Here is a 9782-nt window from a genome sequence, read left to right on the forward strand (position 1 = left end):
AATACATATGCATATGCATGCAAGTATATACATAAAATACATATGCAAACGTTGAATAATCAAAGAAGTTTGATGTTTCACGCTAGCGCTGTAGCGTACTGGCGCGCTAGTAATGGTTTCGATTCGCACACACATTTATTTCATATTTTAGATTACTCCAAAAGTAGTTAAACTCTACGTAAAGACAAATTCCATTTTCATGTTCCTTGAGTAATTTTTAATCAGAATCATCTATAGTTATCTAGATTCAATGCTATTATTTTTTAATAGGAAAAAATTTTAAGCCCGACAATATAAGCGCGGGCTTATTTTTTAACCCAACTTTACCGTTTTTTACGTTTTATTAAAAAACTTTGAGTCCCACGAGAACACAATCCTCACAATCGTGATCTCCGTTCAATTCTGCATCGAAACCATGTATTTAAAGCGAAATCTAACATTTTGTCAAAATTGCTAAGAGAGAAGGCCTTCTCACTTTTGTCAAAATCGGAAAAAATCGAAATCTCTCGGAATGCGATGAAAATCCCACAGTATAACCCTATTTTAACGCGGATTCAGAAAAAACCATTTGTTTTATTTTCAAGTAAGCCGTTTTTGAAATAATCGTAATTTAAAGATAAAGTCGGGCTTATTTTTTTAGTCGGGCTTATTTTTTTAAACCCAACTTCCCCGTTTTTTACGTTTTATTAAAACACTATGAGTTCCACGAGAAAACAACCCTCATATTCGTGATGCCCGTTCAATTCTGCATCGAAACCACGTATTTAAAGCGAAATCTAAAATTTTGCCAAAATTGCAAAAGTGAGAAGGCCTTCTCGCTTTTCCACTTTTCCTCAAATCCTAGATTTCATTAAAAATACAGTATTCCGAAGTCGGGCTTATTTAGTCGGGCTTAAAAAATTTTTCGGTCAGTGTATAGACAATTAACTAGAAATGTGACCGGTAGATGGCGATAGAAGTCAAACAGAAAAAAAAACAATATTTTTTATTTTTATTTGGGTAAAACGGATTGCCGTATTGCCATATGTACTCTTGTTTTTGGTTAACGATATGGATGCAATTACATTCAATGAGCGATGCCTGGAAGATGACTACTACTACACATTAGGTTGCGATGATTCCTCCAGTGTAAGTTTCGGTCAGATTTGTGCTGTTTGTTCTTTTTTTTTAGTTCTTTATATTCACTTCATACATAAATAGGTTGACCAAATATTAACCTAATACAAACACAGAGTATTACGTTGTCATCCTGATAAGAATCCATATGACAAGTCCACTACTCAGTTTCAAAAACTTCAGGTAAATAGATTCTGCACATTAACCAAGTAATGTGATAGATACAGTTAATTTCTGGTCATTCCAACAGGAAGCTAAGGAGGTGCTCTGTGACCCAGAAAAGCGAAATGATTATGACAGATGGAAAACAAGTGGAATAACAATTTCACACAAGCAATGGATTGTCATAAATAAACGATCTACTGCCGTAAGTATTATATGTGCAACATCAGGATGTCTTTCTATGTAGGTTTAAAGTAAAATAGATTGAAATATTAAAATTAACACAGGTTCTCCACTGGGCCATACCAAAACATGAACAAAAAATGCTACAGGCAAGATAGAAACGTTCGTCAAACAAGGTAAATGCAAATTTTTCGTTCTGTACATTAATGCCATAAAGCATTTATTTTAGGACTTTGAATACCAGCAATCCTTGTAAGAATGGAATTTTGACATTAATTTCATTGCAGAAACAATACGGAATGTATTTGCAACAGGTATTTCTTGTGAAACGAAAAAAAACTTTTTTTTTATTGATTTCAGATTTGCTGATAAAATTATATTGTTCCCTTACAAAAAACTGTATGTGCAATTGCCAAGATTTCGTTCTCAATAATAAGCTAATATTTTTTAAACAGAAGAGTCAGAAGGGGTGAAATTGTTAAATGGTAATTATGGCCAACAGATATTGATTAATGCTTTTTAGTTTGTGGTTCCGAACTGAATGACAATTTCTATTTATACAATACTTTTTACTGCAACCTTTATATTTCGTTCACGTCTGGAAATGAGACGACCGAAACAAGGAGCCGAGGGCGTAAATGTCCCAAAGACTGTTCAAGAAAGTCACACACAAAAGGTAAACACTTGACAAACAATATTAATAATATAAGAAATGCGTTCATACGAAATCCAACCAAATTCCCTTAACGCAAACTTACAACACGAGAATAACCTTACATAAATCCAGAACAAAACCACACAAGAAATGTGAAGAGCACTTGTCAAATATAACCGTTCACGATCAAGCTACGCGAAAAAGAGAGGGATTGCCAGCTTAGACAGCTGACACTTCCGGCAAGCGCCATCTGGCGTTCATTACAACAACATTTAGAAAAGTATATAGATAATAATAGGATGCCATCTGGCGCTGGAAATCAAGACTACTGTTTTTCTAACTTATCAATAATAACAACATGAGCATTACAAGAAGAGGAAACACGTCACCTAGTGCTGAACTTTAGAACTACTTATTTCTATTTGGGACTAATCGTTACACGCCATCTCCTCCTCCCCCGGAGGTTTGAGATGTCGAAGCAATTGTATTTCTTTGATTAGTGCTTAAGTCTAACTTAATTGGCCATAATGAAAAGAAAAATTGGAAAATCTTAATCGTTATCCCACACAAAAAAAAAACAAAAAAACAAGCAAAAAAAAACAAAACAAAACAAAAATCAGTACGATTGACACGAAACACCATTATTTTAAAGTACTATTCTGGTGTCATTTCTGTCAACAAGGTAAATAGGTTTCTTGTACATGTTTTCTGAAAACGTAATTGTGTTAATTATTTTTTTTTTGTCTTTTAGTTCATTAAAGGGACATACTATGTCTGAACAATGTAGATGTGAAGATACTAAGAGGAACGAGGAGTTAGGCAAGATAGGTACGTTGTTCGTCAACTAGGTAAATGCATGTTTTTTTTTATTTTTCAAAATGATTTGGCTAATATTCTATGAAAAAAGGCATGGTGTTTAGTAGGAAATCCATTTTGAAAAGATGGCAATGTCTTAACGATACAGCAACAGCGCCAAAGAATCTCTCATTTGCATCAGAACGTGGATCGCTACACTTTCAGTTGATCGTATTTGTTTCTGCTATAATATTCATGAGCGTTTATTCGATCATTCTAAACTATGACATGTGTTTTCTTTTGTTGTTTCAAATATTTTAACCTGTCCATCGTCTGCCTAGATGAAGCTTTCTCATCGTAAACATTTTTTTTTTTCAGAAAATGAGTCTTCTGGAAGAAGAACTTTTGCCACCGAACGATTTGACATCAAACAAATGAATGTATACTTGTGAGTATTGACCAAACAGATGTCGCGGTTCTTCATTAATCATCAGTCTCATATTTAATGTGTTCGAAAAAGAAAAACTTCAAATAGTTGGAAAAATGCCAACGTTAAAGACTGTATTGGATGGTGACGTGACGTGACGTGACGTTACGGCCATCATAACAGTTCCGACATTTGTGTCACATGGGGAAGAGAAACATTTTGACCCGTAATGATGCATCACTCGTGTCAATTGCACTAAAACCCTATAATCTTTTTTTTTCTTAAAATCTTTTTAAACATACTGAATAGTAAAAAATGTCATTGAAAATATTATCCTCTATTTCTGCGGCTCGAAAAATCTTTTCTCGTCCTGCGAATGGTATTATTTTAAAATTAATTACACACCTGATTGTTACATTGAGTTAATTGTATTTTTTTTCTGTATCACGATACGGCGATTTTTTTTCCTACTTCGTCTTACGCAACTATCTTCAGCTACACAATCATGGCAAATGACTGTCAATGGCATTAACAACCCATGATTACTTTGTAATTTTTGTATTATTAATTATTAGGAAACATTTATACATCACACACATTTTATTACAACTGACACATTTACATAATTGACACCAGAAACATACACACACACATGACACCAATTACACTTTCTGCAACTATTGGGTATTAAACCCTAATATTCGGCATAGCTTGCCGATACTCAACCATTGAGCTATAGTCACATATAATTTCAGTCTCGTATACCTTGAGTCAACGCACGATCATTTTGTATAGTCAATGTTTTCTTCTTGCTATGCTATTTGCCAGTCTGATCAGCGACTGTATAACTATCATAGCTTATTTGTAAAGCGTCTGGCTGCGGGTATCAACATACTAAGGTTGAAACCCAGTTCGATGCTCAACCTTGGACTAAATTCACACATGAATTCTCTCTTCTATAGCTTGAGTCATAATATTATTATATAGTCAATGTATCTCATCTCGATATGCTATTTGTTAGTCTCCTTTCTTATGGTGTAAATACCGCAGATTATACGTAGAAAGTCCGCTTTTGACTTCAGTAATTGCTCACACAGGAATAACACAGTTTTGCACACACAATCAGATTGGTTGAGCACCAAACTGATCTTGGTACTTTTATCTCGATGGTTTTCACCTGTTTCACTTCACGTTGAGGGGAAGCACACGTGCACTGTGGGAGCTTGTGGTAGTTCTCTCTATGGATTAATGCAACGGTTTATTTGTATCTGGACTGCTGGAACTGCCGATTGCACAACCGCCAGACTAATATTTGAAATTGCTAATTCTTCAATCGCGGCTGTTACATCATTATTGGATCCCAATTCTTCGTTTTTTTCTCCTGAAAATGAACGAAAACCAGTAAATAAAAGATCTATGTAGTAGATCAAATTGTCCTAATGATAGTATTGAATAAGAATAAAAAAGCGAGACGAAAAACACAACAACTTAAACGATAATCTGGGAATGAAATCCCAAACCGAATGCTGACCTATTGAAGCTAAGAGGATCATTGAAGGAATTATCACCAAGTCTGTTGAAGTTGTCCATCATGACTACTGCTGGCGATGACTGAGGCAACGGAAGGTCAAATTTGGCTTCGATTTCCCTTAAACTAGGCGGAATGATGACCTCAGCGTGAGTTTCCGAGTATTCTTCCTCTGCATAAATATTGGCAGCGGTGCCCAAAAGAAGAATAATCAATCCGCACACGAACAGTACCTAACGCACGGAGAATTCTTTAGTTATTGCGAGTGACAAAATTCTTCGAAGACCCACTTTGGCAATCCAGCGTTCACCAGAAGTCGATGGGACAACTTGCAGATAAATCCACGCAGGCGCAACACAACAAACTGCCGTTCCTGAAGTGGCACCCACCAGACCTAAAACGAACTCGACATTCGGAATGCAGATACCAACAGACACCAATCGACATTTATATTTTCTTTTTCATCTTATTGTACTAGATTTCAATAAACTTTACCTATTATTAAGGTTGCCGTGACGATTATGAATGTCAGGATTTTGAAACGGAAATCCGAAAGTGAGCCGGTTGTTCCTCCTGACATCCCGCCACTAGTTTCAGACGTCTGAAGGGATTCCTCAACTTAAAAAACAAACAAAAGCAAACACTTTGGCATAACGATTACATCATCAATGAATTAACGCTTTACCTTTCCATACACTAATGAATGAAAGCTTGTCCTGCAGGGCAAAACACACGACGGAAAGCTCAAGATAATCGATAGCAGGAATCCCACTTTCATAAGGTCAGTTACAAAAGACGGCGCAAAACTTATGAGGATATTGCCTAGTCGAGACAAAATATGACCCAATGAAATTCGTCAGATTTTCCTAGGCAAAAAGTTTACAATATGTTGACTTGCCAGTAAAATGCGTATCCGCAAAGGCTAGGTAGCCAGCTATTCCTACCCCCATGTACATAAAAGTGCACAAATCAATGGCTGTCGATATTACTCGATCCATTGCTTTTAGGGAAGGTTCTGGTATACTTCGAACACCTGCCTATGCATTTAAAAAGCTGATCATTAAATCTGGCATTCTCCTTGTCAATTTAAATATTTCCACTCACGTTTGGCATCATAAAGCCATGGAAAATATCGGTACGCATTGGAGTACACCCCCCATTTTCCATACTTCAATATTTGAAGACATTCCTTCGGTTAGGCCCTGGACACCAGCCTCAAAGAAGGACTGAAAAAGAAAAAAAAATCTGTCATAACTGCACTGTTATTTTGGTAGCATACTTCATGTAGAAGGATGCATAAAACATAATTAAGGGCAGGGAATCATGTACATGCTTTCAAAACCAATAACATGTACTACATAGCCACAGAAACTGTTGACACTACATCCAATGTTTCAATATCTCTCAAGAGGCACAGAGGTATATGATGAACATGCCATTTCCTGTGTATGATTAAGTTATATATTTTAGAACCTTATGGAAATAATATCACTGGCATCCAGTAGAGAGCTTACCTGCCATAAGAATAAGTATTCGTGCTGACTGCAAGGAGTAATTTACACCTATTTTGATTAATATTTCTGGACCGAGATCGCCAAGTACAACCAGATAGGCAATGCAGCAGCCCAGATAATGGCTATTTCCTCATTTCGCCCTTAGATTTTTATATGTTAAGGAAATGCTTAAATATTCGGCAGAGATAGGAGTTTCGGTTTGACAGTTTTTATTTTAATTATTGAAAAAATAGCCAAAAAGGTTGCGCTAAGCACTTGACTGACATACTAGTATCCTCCAGACCTGCCCCGATGGAGATCATATTGCTGTACTATATGATCCCCATCTCGCATCAGCTGATAGCTCTTACATCTCTATTCAGTTCTGCATTGGAATGGGGGGCCAATGATTGGTGGACCAATCATTGTGGGTGCCATCATCATCATACCAACGCTTGACGTTTCGAGTTGTAATTGCTTACAGACTCTTGGTACTAGTTCCCAACATTGGGAGGGTACCATACCCAGTCATTGTTCAAGTGCCGCTACGTTAAAGATGTTCACGCAACTATTATATACCGTGAATGACGACCCCAAACCATGTTGATAACGCTAGCGGGCATTTTCCGTCTTAAACTAATTCTCATTTAAATTCAGTGAAACTATTGCACAATGTAATAAATGAACTGTATTCAGAAAATAGTGATAAACAACATCCAAGGTAATTATAAACAAAACACTTGAGTAAATGTTTAAAATTTTCAATTATTATGTAGCACTCACGAATTAGGGCGTGGCATCACGCACCGTTAATGACATGCAAGAATACTCCATATCACCTTGCGGCCGATTTTGGCACTAGTGCATTCATGCATTGGCTTGGTGCTATTCTAGTTGTGAAGGGAAAGTAAGTTAAAGCTAATGTAGGTTTGTCATTATTTATTTTTTGCATTCATATCCAAACGTATAAGTAGCCCTGCATGCAGCTCATCGCGTCTGTTGGGCCATAATACTTTAACAATCACGGTTTCTAAATTTCCGCTTTGGAAAACAATGACCTTATGCCACATTCCCAGGACTTATCAAGTCTAGTTGATAATGGTTGTTCGTAATTACAATCCATTCAGTTGTCACCATGAATATTCCACAAAGGATTTTTTGAACGTTAGTTACCTTTTGGGTTATGCGTTAAAGATTGAGTCTACATGTTCAGGTATAATACATATGCATATGCATGCAAGTATATACATAAAATACATATGCAAACGTTGAATAATCAAAGAAGTTTGATGTTTCACGCTAGCGCTGTAGCGTACTGGCGCGCTAGTAATGGTTTCGATTCGCACACACATTTATTTCATATTTTAGATTACTCCAAAAGTATAAACTCTACGTAAAGACAAATTCCATTTTCATGTTCCTTGAGTAATTTTTAATCAGAATCATCTATAGTTATCTAGATTCAATGCTATTATTTTTTAATAGGAAAAAATTTTAAGCCCGACAATATAAGCGCGGGCTTATTTTTTAACCCAACTTTACCGTTTTTTACGTTTTATTAAAAAACTTTGAGTCCCACGAGAACACAATCCTCACAATCGTGATCTCCGTTCAATTCTGCATCGAAACCATGTATTTAAAGCGAAATCTAACATTTTGTCAAAATTGCTAAGAGAGAAGGCTATAGCCTTCTCACTTTTGTCAAAATCGGAAAAAATCGAAATCTCTCGGAATGCGATGAAAATCCCACAGTATAACCCTATTTTAACGCGGATTCAGAAAAAACCATTTGTTTTATTTTCAAGTAAGCCGTTTTTGAAATAATCGTAATTTAAAGATAAAGTCGGGCTTATTTTTTTAGTCGGGCTTATTTTTTTAAACCCAACTTCCCCGTTTTTTACGTTTTATTAAAACACTATGAGTTCCACGAGAAAACAACCCTCATATTCGTGATGCCCGTTCAATTCTGCATCGAAACCACGTATTTAAAGCGAAATCTAAAATTTTGCCAAAATTGCAAAAGTGAGAAGGCCTTCTCGCTTTTCCATTTTTCCTCAAATCCTAGATTTCATTAAAAATACAGTATTCCGATGCGAAATTAATCGCTGATCATGAAAATGGGGTATGTTTTTATATCAGACTTCTATTTTTTGAATTAACCCGTAAAAAAAACAGAAAGTCGGGCTTATTAAGTCGGGCTTATTTAGTCGGGCTTAAAAATTTTTTCGGTCAGTGTATAGACAATTAACTAGAAATGTGACCGGTAGATGGCGATAGAAGTCAAACAGAAAAAAAAACCAATATTTTTTATTTTTATTTGGGTAAAACGGATTGCCGTATTGCCATATGTACTCTTGTTTTTGGTTAACGATATGGATGCAATTACATTCAATGAGCGATGCCTGGAAGATGACTACTACTACACATTAGGTTGCGATGATTCCTCCAGTGTAAGTTTCGGTCAGATTTGTGCTGTTTGTTCTTTTTTTTTAGTTCTTTATATTCACTTCATACATAAATAGGTTGACCAAATATTAACCTAATACAAACACAGAGTATTACGTTGTCATCCTGATAAGAATCCATATGACAAGTCCACTACTCAGTTTCAAAAACTTCAGGTAAATAGATTCTGCACATTAACCAAGTAATGTGATAGATACAGTTAATTTCTGGTCATTCCAACAGGAAGCTAAGGAGGTGCTCTGTGACCCAGAAAAGCGAAATGATTATGGCAGATGGAAAACAAGTGGAATAACAATTTCATACAAGCAATGGATTGTCATAAATAAACGATCTACTGCCGTAAGTATTATATGTGCAACATCAGGATGTCTTTCTATGTAGGTTTAAAGTAAAATAGATTGAAATATTAAAATTAACACAGGTTCTCCACTGGGCCATACCAAAACATGAACAAAAAATAATGCTTTTTAGTTTGTGGTTCCGAACTGAATATTTTAAAGTACTATTCTGGTGTCATTTCTGTCAACAAGGTAAATAGGTTTCTTGTACATGTTTTCTGAAAACGTAATTGTGTTAATTATTTTTTTTTGTCTTTTAGTTCATTAAAGGGACATACTATGTCTGAACAATGTAGATGTGAAGATACTAAGAGGAACGAGGAGTTAGGCAAGATAGGTACGTTGTTCGTCAACTAGGTAAATGCATGTTTTTTTTTATTTTTCAAAATGATTTGGCTAATATTCTATGAAAAAAGGCATGGTGTTTAGTAGGAAATCCATTTTGAAAAGATGGCAATGTCTTAACGATACAGCAACAGCGCCAAAGAATCTCTCATTTGCATCAGAACGTGGATCGCTACACTTTCAGTTGATCGTATTTGTTTCTGCTATAATATTCATGAGCGTTTATTCGATCATTCTAAACTATGACATGTGTTTTCTTTTGTTGTTTCAAATA

At 35.6% G+C, this 9782-nt stretch overlaps 2 pseudogenes; one reads left to right on the forward strand and one right to left on the reverse strand.

The window, feature by feature from the left end:
• Positions 1-4521: 4521 nt before the first annotated feature.
• On the reverse strand, positions 4522-8705 carry LOC130690785 (putative sodium-coupled neutral amino acid transporter 10; annotated as a pseudogene).
• Positions 8706-8731: 26 nt separating this feature from the next.
• LOC130690780 (J domain-containing protein-like) lies at positions 8732-9269 on the forward strand (annotated as a pseudogene).
• Positions 9270-9782: the final 513 nt, after the last annotated feature.

Source organism: Daphnia carinata, unplaced genomic scaffold (genome assembly GCF_022539665.2).
Source record: "Daphnia carinata strain CSIRO-1 unplaced genomic scaffold, CSIRO_AGI_Dcar_HiC_V3 NW_026453000.1, whole genome shotgun sequence".
Classification (NCBI taxonomy): domain Eukaryota; kingdom Metazoa; phylum Arthropoda; class Branchiopoda; order Diplostraca; family Daphniidae; genus Daphnia; species Daphnia carinata.